General features: G+C 39.3%; 1 protein-coding gene across 4 annotated transcripts in view; it reads left to right on the forward strand.

Moving 5' to 3' along the window:
• Positions 1–12098, forward strand: part of kcnc2 (potassium voltage-gated channel, Shaw-related subfamily, member 2) — a 114033-nt gene that overhangs the window by 20255 nt on the left and 81680 nt on the right. The window lies entirely within an intron of this gene.

Genomic DNA, 12098 nt, shown 5'->3' on the forward strand with positions numbered 1-12098 from the left:
TCGAATGTTATGTTTTGTATCATGGACATTATTTGTTGCAAATCTCCCGAGACCAAGACAGTGAGACCAAGACAAGACAGAGGGATCCGAGACCAAGACAAGACCAAGACCAAAGACAGTCGAGACTGTGACAAGACCGAGAACACATAAAAGTGGTCTCGAGACCGGTCTCGAGACATCCAACTCTACTAATAAGTGTTAATGTAACACCTTGGAAGTGTAATTCATTTTTAAATCCTAGTGTGACTAAAGCCCAATTCACACGGGATAAGTATTACCTATGGACCCGCCGTAATTCGGAATAATTGCTTAGAATGTCTGAGTTCTTAGTCCTGTGCGAATGCGCCATGTCCGTGATTTGTGGGGTAATAATTCCGCCGCGAATTACCTACTGTATTTCGGCGAAACACAGACGTCCTGTGGTAATTTAAGTCCCGTCTGAACGCACACCTGTGTGTTCAACCTATGTGTACAACCAGGTACAACGGGGCAAAACAGGAAGTTACGACAATTACGGAATATCCGCTCATGATGTCTGTGATTTCAGTAAATTACAGACTTTTGCTTGTCCCGTCCGAATGCGCCACAAAAAGTTACAGGGGTGCGGGAGTAGTTGCGAATTACCAGTGATCCATAGGTAATACTTATCCCGTGCAAATTGGGCTTTACAGTGCTGTTTGTACTTTCAGGTTCCAATGAACCTGTAAAAAACATTCTCCAGGAACATTCGTTCAGCAGATTAAAGTAAATGACAATCCTGAGTAGACATCTTGCTCTGATCAACTAATCTCCCCATCCTCTAAGAATACTGTCACCCAATTTTAGGTAGTCTTTACTTGATTTATGTAAACTCTATTGAGGCTTTTTCTGTATGTGAATCAAATGGGGACGTATATGCATCCCACACTGACATTAGAATGTACATATGCTACTGAGCATTGAAACAAGTGGAACAAATGCACCCCTGATAGTTTTCTCGTCTTACTATTAATGTCTTTAAAAAATAACCATCACACACTATATGTTCAAATTAGATTAAGATTTTGAGCTTGTAAATGAATGTTTATGAATGATTCAGAGTTTGTAGATGCAAATCGAGCTTTGACACCTCATGAACTATATTAAAAATTGAAGTGTGTCCATGTATAGAACAAAATGTGTATTCATGAAAAAAACAAAAGAAAATTTATTTGAAAGAAAGAAAGAAACGGTCATGTTCTTGAAGGGGAAGTTCTTTTTTTTTTTTTTTTTAAACCTTATGCTGCAGCGGCGCGCATAGATGAAGTCATCCCACTAGACGCATGTGTAGAAAGCCCCCACAAGCCCCCCGATAGCCCCGGATAACAACAACACGGCAGCTCTGAGCTAACAGTGCAAAAGTACACGATCATTCATTCATTCGGCTTAAAGTATTGGTGAAATAAAGACAGATAATGCCTTATTTAGAGGCTGTATCGTCTATGCCCTGTTCACTCCCGTTATGTGGATATACGCGGATCTCGAGTAATTTAAATATCTTCCGAAGGACGCCGACTTTCACCAAACTGTTATCGGTGAGTAAATGAACGTATTTTATGCCAGAAATAAGGTCCAGGTTAAAAAACAAACAAACAAAAAAAAACTTCCCCTTTAACTGTAAAACTGTCTCTGAATTTACAAGTGAAAATATTTTGACCCTGTGGGACATCTCACAAATTAATGACAAGGTGACAAAGCTTGATTTGCAACTACAATCTCCGGAAATATTTGTTAACAAAAATTTACGAGAAAAAATCTCATTGACGAGCCCATGAAACAGTCCAAGCAGTGATTACATTCTGACAGCCTGTAACAGTGATCATTTTATTATTTCCAAAAACATGTGATGCAACACACACACACACACACACACACACACACACAAAGCGTTTTCTGTCAGTCAAACCCATCATGCTACAGAAAAAAAGTATCATTTTAATCATTGTTTTAAAAAGGAACCCTGGAAAAGATTAGGTTGACCTATTTGTCCCGATTACCCCTTGAAAACTTGAAACTAGCTAAAATTATGCATTACTCTCAAGTGACCTGCTGAACCGATTTGTTTTTCCTGACGCTCGCTCACAGGTTGGACAGCATTCAGCCGTCAGGATGGGACATTCATGACAAAACTGAATCAAAGAGTACTTTCTCTGACGTATTGATTCTGAGACTCGTGCAATTAACCTTTTTGACACGCTCTTACATCAAACATCTATTTTCTCAAGGAGCAAAAAATCTGATTCTTCAGAGATAATGTTGGAATGAGAGAAGGGGAAACGGACAGTACACCTACATGAGAAGAGTAGGAATAAGCAGGACAAAGTATTTCTTCTTCTGAGGTCACACACAAATCTGCAGCATGAGAACGTACAACCAACTTTCTTTATGCAAAATGATTTTTATAGACCTGCAACATAACGGCAAATTTATTTAATGTGTTACTTTGGAAGGTATTTACATTTTTTTTTAAATTTATTAATTTTAGTATTATTATTGTTTTAAATTATATAGCTGTTTTATTGTCTTTTGTATTTTATTCTTTTAATTTCTTTGTTTTTATTTTTCTATACAGCACCTCGATAAACTGAGGTTGTTGTAAAGTGCTTCATAAATAAAATTGGATTGGAAAAGACCTAAAAGTCTAATAGTTTCCTTATAAGTAATAAGATTTTCTTTCGAAGACAATCATAAATATGCACATTGTAACACCAAATTCCAATCATCATTCATCATTCCAAATACATCTGTTCCTGAATGCTTCGGCTCCAGTGTAAATAAAACCTTGTGAATCTTTTCTCCGAAGCTCCAGTTTAGATTTTAATATCAACATCCATCCATCCATCATCTTCCGCTGGTCCGGGGATCGGGTCGCGGGGGCAGCAGCTTGAGCAAAGAGACCCAGACGTCCCTGTCCCCGGCCACTTCCTCCAGCTCTTCTGGGGGGACCCCGAGGCGTTCCCAGGCCAGCCGAGAGACATAGTCTCTCCAACGTGTCCTGGGTCTTCCCCGGGGCCTCCTCCCAGTGTGACGGGCCCGGAACACCTCACCGGGGAGGCGTCCAGGAGGCATTCTCACTAGATGCCCGAGCCACCTCATCTGACTCCTCTCGATGCGGAGGAGCAGCGGTTCTACTCCGAGCCCCTCCCGGATGACCGAGCTTCTCACCCTATCTCTAAGGGAGAGCCCAGACACCCTGCGGAGGAAACTCATTTCGGCCGCTTGTATTCGCGATCTCGTTCTTTCGGTCACTACCCACAGCTCGTGACCATAGGTGAGGGTAGGAACATAGATTGACCGGTAAATCGAGAGCTTCGCCTTCTGACTCAGCTTCTTCACCACGACGGGCCGGTGCAGAGCCCGCATCACTGCAGACGCCGCACCGATCCGCCTGTCAATCTCCTGTTCCATTCGTCCCTCACTCGTGAACAAGACCCCGAGATACTTGAACTCTAATATCAACAGTAGGTCAAATGTCTATGTGCGATGTGAAAGTGTCACTCACAGTAAGGGACTCTGTCAAAGCTCTTCAGCTTTTCCTCACTTGGAGCATTTCCAAGCATGCGTCTTGGCCTGATCTTGTTATTCTCATTTTCACAACAGGCAGCAGCAACAAAATGCCCCACGTCATCTGCCCAGCTGAATAAAGACCAGCTAGTGAACATGATGGAACGTTTGCTAACTAAATGATAAGTGAGATGTTTTCACCTTTAAATCGGAGGAGACCAAAACTGAGCTAAATCAAGAGGGAAAATTGAACACTGATTGCTGAAAGCCGATCTTATGACAGAATGTAAAACCGGTGCGTTAGTCCATTTTACAATAAAAGCTTAAAAATTGTACAAATAGCTAAATTTCTTTACTGTGATACAGCTCCTTTCTCATTACGAATGACATTTTCACTCTCACTGTCGCATTGTGACGAATTGGACACTCATGATGCAATCATGTCTACAGTTGCCGCTCTTGACTAGGACAAAAATGCTGTGTTAGGATGAAGGCAGGGTTGGTAGGTGGTGTTAAACTCATGACTTTTAAATTACTGTCTGCTGACTCAAACCACATCCTGCAGAATCTTTTCCGCAGTCTTTTTACTTTTGTACTTCCACAATTACTCACTTTTCTGCTTCATTCCCACCCACTAATGTAAATGTAAATATACTTTATTTATACAGCCCTTTACAGACAATCATTACGATGTACCAAAGTGCTTTACAGCAGGTAATAAATAAAGAGAAGAATAAGTAAAAACAAATAAAAACAATGAAAGAACAGTGAAAGCAATAAAATACAACAAAATCAAATAAGATAAAATCAGATAAAAGTGTCATCATACTACTGGGTATTAAAAGCAATCCTAAATAAGTAGGTTTTTAGCCTAGATCTGAAGAGGCCCAGGTCAGAAATAAGACGCAGCTGGACGGGGAGCTTATTCCAGAGCCTGGGGGCAGCGACGGAAAAGGCTCGGTCACCCCAGTGTTTGTATTCTGACCTGGGCACTTCCAGCAGAAATTGATTTGTTGACCTCAGAGCTCTACCAGGATTTCGGACTGTTAAAAGCTCAGATAAATATGATGGGGCGAGGCCGTTAAGAGCTTTAAAAACAAACAAAAGTTTAAAATCAATTCTATAAAGAACAGGAAGCCAATGGAGGGAGTTAAGAACAGGAGTGATGTGCTCACGTCTGTTAGTGTTGGTTAAAAGACGGGCAGCAGCGTTCTGCACAAGTTGAAGGCGACTGAGAGAAGACTGGGAGACGCCGACATAAAGTGCATTGCAATAGTCTAACCTTGAACTTATTAGGGCACGGATGGCTTTCTCAAGGTCATGACGACTTAAAAACATTTTAACTTTGGCCAGGAGTCGCAACTGGAAAAAACTAGTCTTAACAACATCGTTAATTTGTTTGTCCAACCTCAGATGACTGTCATCTTAACTTTGGCCAGGAGACGCAACTGGAAAAAATGGTTTACTAATGGTTACTGTTAGGAGTTGAAAGTACACGAAAAGGGTTAGAAGTAATTTACATGGTTAATTTGAGGCGTTCAAAATACTCGACTGAAGGTAGAAAACGTAAGATTGTGGCTGAATATACAGATCAATACTTACTAGGTGCAGTTCCCATCACGTGACACAAAACAACTGTCCACTAAAACGTCATCTCAGGATTTTTAAGCCTTCCTGTGGTGCCATGTCTGTAAGCAACTGAAATAATTTTCCCATAGCAACAGCAACCTCGGCTCGTGTAAGGGTTTTATAAATGTTATCTCACCCTGCCTCAAGCGTTGCTATGGGGAAATAATGAAACTTTCACCTGGGGATTACAGGCGGAAACTGCTGTAAGATAAAGAACAAATTCAATACGTAACATGACTCTTTATCCCGAAAGTCTTAGGAAAACTCTTGTTAAATTCAAGTTTTTCAAAGTTTTGTCTGAAGATTTTATTATGAATGCAGAGAAAGACTTTTCCTTCACTCCCAGAATCATATTGCATGACTAAGAATGGTGTGCAAACAATTCATTTCTTGTTGTGTTGATAAAGCTTTGTGGAATGACTGAAGCGAAAGCAAGTTGACTCCAACTCCAATATGGAGTGCAGAAGCCTTTGTCTGCGTTGCCTTCTATAATTCACTGATACAGACCTGACAGAACCCGTCCTATTAGTAATTCTCTGCTGGATTCAGGCCTCTGGAGACCCAGAGAAGCCCTCCACTCGTGCAATCCTCTCCTCTTCACAAGGCTCGCAGACAGAGGATGTTCACGCCTGAGTACGTTTGCTCTTCAGTAACAACCACGAGGGGCTTGCCAGTACAAAGATAGAGTCCCGTCTCTGAAGGAAGAGGTTAAAGTGCGTCCGCCTGAAGAGATCGCTCTCTCCTCTCGCTGTGTGCTCGTAACGACTTTCAAAGCTGTTTAAGGCAGACACTTTAAACATTTACCTCACGCTCTTATCCAAGCTGTTTGATGGAAAAATTCCACTGAACATGATTTGCATTGATTACATTCCCCCTGCATGCTTTTCATACTAGATTTAATATACTTTGTACTGCATCGAAGGATAACCTGCAGAAAGAATCCAGCCACATTTTAAGGGGTTGGTGGGGACAACCGAATTTTTGGAAGAAGTGCCCCATGTTTTCCACACACACAAAAAAAAAGATTTTCAAAATTTAGAATACAAGAATGATTTATTCATGACAATTCTTTCAAGAGGCAATCCTCCTTGCATGATTTTTCTGGCCAAATTGACATTACAATTTTCAAACTTCAAACGATATGATTCTTGAACCAGCCGGGAGAGCCAAGTGAGGCGGAGAGTTGTAGTTCTATGGGTTCTATTAAAGAAATGAAAAGACGTAATAATGAGATATTTGCCAAAACCTTTTTTAGACTAGACTGACACTACCTTTAATAGAAATCTGTCTTATTTGCAATGAGATTTCCAGTCGTTTGAGTTTTAAATTGTGAAACACCGAAAAGCATGTTTTATATAGCTTTTGTTGATCATAGGGCATCTAGTTGCAACTTATCAGCCGTTTAATTTGAGCTTTGATGCTATCATTGAAAACACTTTTGTACAGAGCTCAAACACCTTTAGTCATTTTTAAAGAGCTAAGCTGCTTCTGCAGTCAGCTCAATGCAACCATCCGAAAAGGTCAACACTTATTGATGTAGGCGATTTGGGGATATGGTATCAGCAGACCTTGCAATTGCTGCACAGCCAAGTCAGAATCAAATCAGAATACAGAGTAACGGTAAAATCAAACTTTTCTATCATCCTCAGAAGTCATGGAACACTTTGGAAAATGTGCCATTTTCTTATAAATCACTATTTAAAAAAGATTGGAAGTTATGTTCATGGTTATTCAAGGACATCTACAGAACATTTGGACCAGCATCAAATGGAAACTATTTGTTGACAGCTGCAGGCTGACAGTAATGGACTGAGGAAAACCTAATAAATGAGCATGTTTGAATGCAGGAGACTAATTTTTGCCAACTCATTAGAAATGGTGGAATCCAACACCGTTAATCAAAATCATACAAAAACGTGCAACCGGAATACCTCACGATTTGATAACAGCAGTACTTATCGTTCTTCATCATCTATGTCGCCATGTCACTCCTGAATGGAAGCACATGCTAATATCACACATTTGATTTGAACGGCACATGTTTACAAAAGAAATGCGATGCCTGAATGTAATGCGTTGTGTTGTTATTTCTTGCTTAAATTCTCAGTTTTTCTTCATGCCTGACCCCTGGGACACCACAGTGACAAAGAAAACACACAATAACAGGGCTTGTTCCAGGTTTTACTCATTAGAAGCCACTTCCACACAGTATTGCAGTCTGAGTGTTGTCTTCCTGGGTTCGGCACTTTGTCATAACCTCGCACTGCATAGTTAATTTGTTCAGTTTTTTTTAAACTGTTCACCTTTGTATTCTCTGTGACTAAAAAAAAAAAAAAACTAAATCGCCAGCTATGCAGAGGCTTAAATGCGATTAAAAATGACCTCTTTTCCTCTCCAGGTACCATGTTACTGGAGTGTGTTGAGCTGAAGTCCTCAAAAATTAAAAATAATTTATTCAACAGTCTGATGAGCAGCCCTTTGCTACAATAGAAAATAATGTTTACTCGTAATGTCATCAGACATGATACTGTAATAAAATGGTGAAGAGTTGTTGTGCAATCAACTGTACCAACAGATTCAGAAAGAAGTCTGGGTTTTCTAATGGATTTCTGCCATTACAGTGACTGGAATCCAAGCCTGGGAACAGGGATTTGTAGTGAATACTTAGTGTCCAGTATTCAGGATCAGAGTAAAGTTTCTAATGTACAATATTATTACAAAGCATAGACGTGATGAGCTATTATGAGCGTTTTAATGGATAGTTGAATTACACTTTAGATCTGCCTTTGTTATCCTGATACCCTGAGTTACAAGTTTAAATGTCTTGCCAATGTTATAAATCAAAGGTTAACTGGAAGAAAAAGTTATTAGAGACAACAGTAGAGTGGCATAAAGTGTGCCCCCAAACAACTGCCACGAGTCACAACTTGGGCGCCACAGTGGATTCCATGCAATAATTCCATCCATGCTTACAGTTTTCAATATAGACGTTTGGATAAAATAGAATGAAATGTATTACAAACCTGATCGTATTCAAGCCAGAATAGTGATTTGGATCTTCACCACCTTAATTTCACTGACAAATCCCTCTGTGAAGTATATCACCAAGCATCCAGACTTTTACGCTTTCGGGCTTTGCTTTGAACATTTTTTACGGCCCATGTTCCAATGATTCTTAGGGATGTCTCATAGATCCCAGTCGAGCACAACGGCCTTTGATTTAAAGGGACACTATGTAATAAATTAAGTCATTTATTAGCTCAAATCAACATATTCATTCATAAGTTAGTCCTCATTGGTGTAAAATGATCTCTGTCAAAAATCTCACTTATCCTCCTGAGTGAAGAATAACTTGTCTGTATCTACATAGAGCAGGTAAGCTCTATGGAGGCTGCCATGTCCTTCCGGTCTATGAAAAATGACGAAGTGCCGAGAGGGACATAAAGCACTTCGAATCGCGATTTCCCCACCAGGCCTACAAGCAGAAATGACGTCATTGTGACGTCATTTCCGCCAAATGGCTTATTACAGCCACTAATGGTAAATTGATTTTATTCCTTGGCACATATGTCTTTGTGTTCATTAGCTTTCTTTTTGTAAGTGCATCATCTTCTTCTTTTTATTATTATTCCTATGCTCCCCCTGGATATCTTCTTTTTGGCGTTATGCTCACATTTGTAAACTGTTATTTTGTTGATTTACTAATAAAGTTTAAAAAAAAAAAAGCTAAATAGATTTTATCTCGTAAATTATCCCACTAATAATGCATTGATTGTTACCAAACTTCTGCCGTAGTACACATAGGCTCTTAACTCACAAAACGAGGCATTAGAAAGTTTGTAAGTTTACCGGGAGTTTATTTACCGCTGCTAATGCTCCTATTGCTAACACAGGCTAATGCTAACGCTGCGTCGACGTCACTTCCGGTAACTCCCGGAATATGACTAATTGCATTGCTTGCACACCAAAGGAGATGTTATGTTATCTGACATGTTATCTGTCATCTGTATTCATAGTGTTGTTGTATGCGTGTTATATAATCCTTTGTACTGTGTGTCTTGATTTCTTTTTGTTTGTATGGACCTTGAGTCTGAAGCTATAGCTTCTTGAATCTTGACACATTCCGCTTGCCGTAGTCCAAGAAGTTGCAGCGCACATTTGAAAACGTGAGGCACTAGAGAGCAAATTCATTCAACTTTGCAAAATAAAATTGCACCACTAGATGGGGGAAGAAATTACATAGTGTCCCTTTAAGATGATATTAATTTGTAATGCACCACATTCCAAGACTAATGGCGGCAGCCACATTGAATGTTTTGCCTCTCGGGGGCCATCAATACAAGCAATCTTGGCGTCTCCAGATAGAACAATGACACAGGTGCATATCCTCAATTATTATTACTACATGGGTATTTGTCAGGGTTGGATATAAGAATGATCTAAGGGTTAGTGTGTGAAAACAAACTTCTGTTTATCTGTTTATGCACGGATATGACTCATCTTAATCTCGAAAATGAAAATCTTCCATGATATCAGCCTTTCCCTGGTAAGACTCTCAGTGGGTGTTGAGTTAAGTCATTCATTTAAAATGATGTGTGGGAGAGACGCGTAGTCTGAATGACTTTTGAGTGGACCTCAGTCTTAGAGTAACAATTTAAATGGCCTGAAGAAGGGGGGCTTTTCTCTTGCTGGTGTATCAGAGTACAAAGCTGATTCACTCCCACAACAGCAATCTTGTCGTTGACTCACAAGCCTTCAGTGTTATTGGGATCAAGGAGGGATGTGAGTATTACTCCAGGCCCCTTCTCGAAATGGCTTGAAATTAATCGGTTTAATGATACACTCTGAAAGTCATTGACAGTATGACTGTGTCTCAGCCGGTGACATCTAACCACGTTTGCTGAAGAAATCAACGCTGCTGCAGGCCTCTTTACTGAACCGCTCCATCTGTACCGGCTGAAGGTTTTCTAAAATCAGCAAAACACGTTCAAGAATAGAACATTTTTTATGACACAAGGCAGATTTACCCTGGCTGGTCTCTGTTGCAACCAGTTAGAGTTTTTTTGTTTTGTTTAGAGGTTTTTTTTTTGCTGCTTGAGCTAAGGCTTCCTTTTAAGGTCACATAGACCCAGTGGGACCCAATCGTAGCTTTCCTTATAAGTTTAAAGTGGTCAGATTAAAAATAGTTTGGATGTGTTTTGGAGAAAATCGGACAGCCGGCAACCCAGGTCCCATTACCATCATTGATCGATTTATTTTTCTTTAAAGTGATGGTAAAATTTGTTAACCTTTCAACATTCTGACAGGTTAGAACCTTCTGTAATTCATAGCAAAGCTGTCCATAACCCCTCACAGACCACCTGTGGTAGATTCCAAGGACAACTGCTTCCCTGTCCGGCTTTGCTGTGTAGAAGGAGGACACCGTTCTGTCTGAGTCCTTCTCTGAGCAGATGCATGCCACTGTGTACCAGTCGATAAAGCCTCCTGGCATGTGATATTTCTTAAATTATCACTGCAGCTTGATGTCCAAATGGGAGAGGAGTGTTGTAAGCCAGCATGTCTGTCTGCTAAATGACCTAGCTTTGATATTGAATTCAGTGCAGCTTGAGTGGCAATTCCACCTAGCACAGCAGCGGGAAAGATTTTCTTGTCGTAAATCCCAACTCAATACAACTCTATAACAATCTGTACACATGGTGTTAAGGCCTTAACATACAAGGGGGAAATGCAACAAACATAGATGGCCAACACTGATAATGTGACTGGATTTATTCTCTAATCTGACCCAGTGGATACTCCAGAAGGTTAGTATTGATCCAAGTCGACTTGCACAAGACCAGTTTGATCCTTATTTTTATTGACAGGATCCCACACTTTGCATGGTGCAGCTTGATATTATTTCAGCATCAGATTCTAACTACACTGAAAAAAAAAACTCATAAGATTTGCTTAAAAAACCTTTTGTAATTATTTGCACTCAGATGATTTTAGTAATATTTAATGCTGCAATATCAAGTTACACTCACTTGCCAGTATCAAGTAAATTTTACTTACCATAAAACACAACAGTCTTGAAGATATTAAGTAACATTTACTTAATTACATCTAAGTTTTAAGTTTTAAGTTTAAAGTCTACTTGTTTTTCATAGGCAGGAACATCATTTTACTCAAAATTTAAAGTAAATTTTATAAATCTGTAGTATTTGCTGTTATGAAGTAACGATACACTTTTAGAGTAAAGTTTATGTAGTATTTCTAGGTTTATGTACATACAACTATTAAACATTTAAATTGTATGAGGAAACCTAAGTAAAACTTACTCTTTCCCCATAATTCATGTATTACGTTGATAAAATGTTTAATTTTACTTAAGAAGCTCTAGTTCTTACTGAATCTTAAAAATACAAGGTAGAAATTATGACCTTATGTTAACCTAATAGAGTTTACTTCACCAAAAAGTCACTTTTTTCAGTGTAGAAAGGAAATAACCAAGACTTTTAAACTTCACTTCCTCAGTTTCTGTATGTTTCTGCCAATGTTAAAAAGAGTATGAGCCGGTTTGAGTATGAGCCAGCATAGCAGGATGACAACATTTTTTTCTCACAAATAGATCAGTAAAAGAGTTTCCCATTTCATCCCTCTGAAGGAAAAAAAGAGGGAGGGAAATGCTTCTCTGAGCACACAGTAGACACAGTTTATGAGAAAGAGAAACCATAAAAAAAAATATTGTCAGATATTGTTCCAATATCATATTGTCAGCTCCTGAAATTGTAGCCATCATGGAAAAGCTATCCTTATCATGACTGTTGTTGAACTCCTTTCTTTATTTAAACGTTTTTTCTGTAGTCTGTAGCAATTTCATTCAATTCAATTCCGTTTATTCATATTGTGCCAAATCACAACATTGTCATCTCAAGACACTTTAAAGAAGTGCTTGCTGTTCTAAC

This window comes from Odontesthes bonariensis, chromosome 8 (assembly GCF_027942865.1).
Source record: "Odontesthes bonariensis isolate fOdoBon6 chromosome 8, fOdoBon6.hap1, whole genome shotgun sequence".
Classification (NCBI taxonomy): Eukaryota; Metazoa; Chordata; class Actinopteri; order Atheriniformes; family Atherinopsidae; genus Odontesthes; species Odontesthes bonariensis.